This window comes from Rutidosis leptorrhynchoides, chromosome 3, assembly GCF_046630445.1.
Source record: "Rutidosis leptorrhynchoides isolate AG116_Rl617_1_P2 chromosome 3, CSIRO_AGI_Rlap_v1, whole genome shotgun sequence".
Classification (NCBI taxonomy): Eukaryota; Viridiplantae; Streptophyta; class Magnoliopsida; order Asterales; family Asteraceae; genus Rutidosis; species Rutidosis leptorrhynchoides.
This window is the reverse complement of record NC_092335.1, coordinates 372609523-372615691: the sequence shown is the minus strand read 5'-3', so window position 1 is coordinate 372615691 and position 6169 is coordinate 372609523.

Here is a 6169-nt window from a genome sequence, read left to right as displayed (position 1 = left end):
CTCGTCGTAGTATTTTATGTATAATACTAATAATAATATCGCTCCTAATAATACTAATACTAGTACTAATAAGAGTAGTATTAATAATCTTAATATTAATAATAATAATAATAATATTAATAATATATATTTATATTTTACGGAGTATTTGAATGATAAGTGAATCAAATGAACTGAAATCGACCATTTTATAACAAGTACACCTCACCTACCCCTCATGCGATCGCATGAGGTTGTGAGGGATGCCTCATGCAATCGCATGAGGTTTGTTTCCATCAATTATTCGATCAACAATAAGGCTGCCGACAATTTCATTCTATATATATATATATATATATATATATATATATATATATATATATATATATATAATTTAATATATAATATATTTAATCTTTAGAATTAATTAAATATTATATTATATTCTCGTGCATAGTTAATATGTAATTTTAGCACCGATGAATTGTACGTTGACGCTCGACTTACGTACCGGTTTCGGTTTTTCGAACGCCTTTTCGTACGCTTAGAAAACTTGTACTTTACGTTTCACGACGTGTACCTTTATCAATAATTAGATTTAATCATCGATAAACTATTTTTACAATAAATGTATCTTATAAAATTGAGCGTTGTGGTCATTTGCTTCTATAAATCAGTGGCTCGTTGTTTATCAAAATATATTTATTTTAAATCAGGACGTTTTATGACTAAGTTAAAATATATATATATTTATATTTTCATTTCGAAATATAAATTTGAACTATTTACTTAATATAATATATTGTTTTTTTAAAACTAATGATATTCAAAACTTATATATTTAGAAATCGTTTAAATATTAAGAATTACTATTTCGTAACATTTGTATTTTAAAGTTTAAAATTGATATAATTCATTTATATACAACGTTCATAAAAACATTTTAATAACCAAATTATTTTATATTAAAAAATCATTTTATTACAAAGGTTATTATAGTAGAAGTTGTTATGTCATAAGACATTCTTAATAATAAAAGTCTATTAGATCGAAAAGACGTTTTCATTTAAGAAAGTAAAATCATATTCAAATCATATCAAGTTTCAAGGTTTTAACTTCCAGTTTAATCATGACTCGTAGGATTAAGTCTAAAGGAAAATCAAACGTATGGAATCATCTTAATGTAAAATGTCGATCTATTTAACTTGTCAATATCTATTTTCTAATTTACCTATATTCCCTAATTTCACTTTCACAATACATAATATGAAGGTTAATTAATTTATCTTATCAAAAGTCACGAGGCAATTATTGTAAGGCATATATTGGAATTTAACAGGAATTTCCACCAATCTGACTAGCTCTCACTACTTGCCACTTTGTCCTTATTCGAAGATCACTTTACCATTTATTCTGAATATCGTTAAAAAGGAAAGGTTTGCTAAATCAAAGTGGACCTCTCAACAGAGACTCGTGATCATACAATGTATCTGATAAATCAATAATTTGATATTATCTTTTAATTCCGTTGATAATTATATTAAATATATTTTGAAACAAATACGTTCATGTAAAGTATTATACGTTTAATACTTTGTTGACATTCTCAAGCTATTATTTATACATATACCTATATATGCATATTCATATCCAATTAAATAATGGTTCGTAAATCGTTGTAATTTGGTCGAGGTTAAATGAACGTATGAACATAGTTTAAAATCCTTGAGATTTAACTTAACAAACTTTACTTATCATGTCGGAATAATGTAAAGATAAAGTTTAAATTTGTTCGGAAATTTCTGGGTTATCACAGTACATACCCGTTAAAGAAATTTCATCCCCAAAATTTGATAGAGGTCGTCATAGATAACCATAAGAATGTTTTCATGACAAATATAAGCTGATACATAGAGTTTTACCATGATTAAGAAATACGGATAAAATAATTCGATTTCTCGAAGCGTATGAGTGAAGCTATCGTAAAAGAGTGAAATGAAAAAAATAGAGATTTGCCTTATCTTTTGACGTCATTACAGTTGATCTCCGGATTAAAGAAAATCTTGGTAATCTATATTGGATTTGATTCTTCGACGATTAAGGATATTATGATCCTCTTCGAATTAATGTGATAATCCATCTTGATTTCTCTGTCGGACATTTCACTATAAATCCACCTCCTTCATTTCCTTACAACTCACACCTTCTATTCTTTCTCCACAATTCATACTTTAAAGCATTCGTCAATATGCTTCATCCAGTTCTGCTTCTTGATATATTCCTAACTTTCATATCTGTCATTCTTCTTTTTCATCTACCGCCGGAAGAATCTATTTACTTCTACTATACTCTTGGTTTTATAGTATTTTTAGTTCTCCCATGTCTTTATATTGCTATATGCATCGATATATATGGTTTGTAATTTCTATGTTGTTGTTGGGTTTTATATCCTCCCTTATATTTCGATGTCCCTGCTTCTATCTCCTATAATCATTCTCATCCACAGTTAATGCTCTTTCCTATTTGCTGCGATTTATACCCCCATTTACACTTCGAATATTTATGTTCTGTTTTCTCTTCTATCCATTAATCACATCAAATAATGGTCCAGAATTCGCAGGTATGGAGTTTCGAATTATCATAATATACAAAGTAGAAAGGAAAGGTAGTAGCACGATTTGATTTGTCAAATTACCAGAATATTCAAAAAAGACCGAATCATCAAGAAAATATTTTCTTGATATTTCTAGAGGTTAAATAGAAGACAAGAGTTGTGTAACATAGCACATGATGACATTATGATCTGTGAATCATCATGTTCCATTTAGAAACTCAGCATGACTTACTGTAATATAATCACGTTGATCAAGTGTCATTATATCATACTAATTCATGCTTCAGTTCCCAACACCACTTCAAAATATTCATATTTTAAACTTGAAGTTTTCAGAATTTAGAAACTAAAATAGTTTCTTTTATGATGTAACACAGATAGCGCGAAGAGATAACTAATTTAAGATAAGAATAGTTATGAAATATCTTCAGAAATATGGAGGATATTTATAATGAAAGATACGATGATATATTAGAATTTCTAATATCAGAGGATGATGAAGAATATTGTCCGCAAGGGTTTAGAGTCAGGAGCAAGGTATTTGATAATGACTTCCGTAGATACTGAATCATTTGGATTTTTTGAAGGCAGATTTATTCCTTGTGATTTGTCCACAGCCTCCTTCATAGTTTGCTCAATCCATTTTTCAGTTCCAAACCTTCTCTTTTTCTGAGCTTTGCCAACACACTATTCTTTATCATCAAACTTTTTACTGTTAAGATCGTTTTCAGTTTTTGCTACTTCATCAGCATTTTTTCCAATTTCGGAGGACAAGTTCTTAGTTTGGGGTGTTTTTCAGAAACTTCACATTCGAAGTATGTAAGTCTAGGAGATAAACGTTATATATATATGTATATATATATATATATATATATATGTATATATATATATATATATATATATATATATATATATATATATATATATATATATAACTGTTGATGTAGACATGCTGCGAGATTTCAAAATACTGATTGCTAATTCCCGATGATTCGTACGGTAATTCTCGTTACAAGATGCAGATGGGTACATGATAGGGTTTCCAATGAATAGGTACAGAAATTTTTCAGAGAGGCTTAAAGATCAATGAAGTTATTGGTAAGTTTACTGCTAATGTGGCGAGATATAAAAGGTTCTTCGGTAACGATGACGAAAAGGCAACATATATATCAAGGTTATAATAACGTTGTTTCAACTAAAAAGTCGAGGTTGACTTGCTGGAGCTGTGACAAAATTGACTACTTTGGAAAGGAATTAAAAAGTTATTTTAGCTAACAAGTGCCAAAGGGTCTGAGACGGATACGTGTTAAATTATGAATTTGGATTCGAGGATTTTTCAGGTACATAACTGTGGGTAACATGTGGTTGGATCATCATCTCGATTGTTCATTGTTTGAAGTGTCTTCAGGAATTTCGGAGGGTTTGAACACAGATTGTATTCGTTAATATACCTATGATGTTCTAACACAGTTTTGAAGTTAAAGTATAGTTTTGAAAGATGTAGGAATCTAAGAGTGATGATACCGGTTATATCTCGAATTGAATTTTGCGATTTCAAAATCAGAATATGTAATTGAATTTGAATGAGTATGGTTGTTTTGATTTCTATGAAAGGATGTATATTGTTATCACAATAGTGAGTATAGTTGCTGGTTGCTGAATCAGATTCGAAGAATGTAATATATTAATTGTGAATTTATATATCTCTCGGGTATTACCTACCCGTTAAAAAAAATTTCACAATTGATATTTTGTACAAAAGAATTTTTATTACAGTCTTTATGAAAATATATATATGTATATTTTCTTCAGATGTAACATAGATTTAATGAGTTCATATTAAATTAAACTCATTTAATTTATGGTTGAAACTAGAATTGAGTAATGCCTAAAACTTTAGAAATTACATAAGTATTTCTTATATATAATAGAAATTATGAATTAATACTTTACGTGATATTGGTGTTCGTGGAATTCTTGTGAATTTCGCAAGGTACGAATGATGTTATCTGAAAAGTTTCGAGTACATCAATGATGACAGTGTAAAATCAAACATATATTTGAATAATACACTTGGTTTATTATGATTTAGAATTTATTGAATTGAGACAGAAATTGTAGTTAATGATGGTTAAGTTGCGGATGAAGGACGTATCTCATTGCATATTAGTAATATGAATTAACCGATAGTTAAGATTCACACATAATAGCTCAGTACGGAAAGTTTTATTATGTTTAAAAATTTATATATATATGAGATATACATATAAATCCTTCAGTGGAAATAAGTTAATACTTCATAACTCGTTGATATGACATACTTGTTGTTGATTTGTAATGATGTCCACGGTGATTCTTGAACTTGCGGAGTTCGTAATGTTATAGCTGCTGTTGATTCTGATGATACTGACGGCACTGACTGTGATGGTGATGCTACGGTACTGTTGATGTTGTTGTGTAAGACCCGTGTATTTTTCCTTGTTCATACGTGTGTTTAAGATTCTTGTAGTGGAAGTTTTGTTGTACATGATTAAAATGCAAAAGAAGCTGAACTGGGCATTTGGCGTGCCGCGCCATTACGGGCTGACAGATTCTTCCTTCTTTTCAAATTAGATATTTTAGGGGCAATTTGGTAAAATCACTTTGGAGTCCGACTTTAAGGCCCCAAATCAGTTGTTGGAGTCTCCTTTACTCCATTTCCATTTACTTTATCATCATCCATTAATTCTAATGAGAGAGAGTGATTCAAGAGTGAGAAAGCTCCATTTAAGTAAGAAGAAGCTCATTTCGGGTTAGAGCTCGGGTATTAAAGTTGTTCATCTCCTCTTTTGCTACGTTTTGATAGTTGTGGTAAGCCCTAAACCTAACTTCCTTATTTTAATTGTATAAGAGTTAGGGTTTGTGTAAGTGATGAACATTAAAACCCATTTGCTAGTAATTTGGGGGGGTTTTGGGTGAATTTGGGTCATGTAGACCCAAAGATGACTAATTAGGGTTTTCAAAGTATCAAATTATGTTTATGAGCTTAAATTAGTTAGTTAAATCACTAGCACACTTAAATATATGTAAAGGGGTGTTAAGTGTGATGGAATTCAACATAACAACATGTTTATAATGTCAACATAATCACAAATCCATTTTATGATAGTAAAGTAAGCGGAAGCATGATGATTAATAAAACAAGTTTATGTGTTAAACCATTTTAATTGAATTCCATATAGTAATCAAGTTATGAAATAATGCTTACATATAACAAAGAAGGAAGAAGATTATACCTCCTCCAAGATGAGTTAGGAGCTGAATTTGGACAGCAATATGGATGATAAAGATGATGGAATAAAGCCTCTAACTTGAAGCCTCAAGCAAGTAATACCCCAAGCTTTCAATCACCAACACCTTCCTTTATGTGGTTAGGATTTTTGGACACTTAATTAGTAAGATACCAAGCAAGAAACCCTCTCTATTTGCTCTCTAAATTTCGGCCAGAATCTGTCCCAAATGAATGCAAGAGTGTTTTGAACTTGTAAGTCTTGAGAATGAGTCAAATGCTTGGTATATGAACTCACATGCAACCTA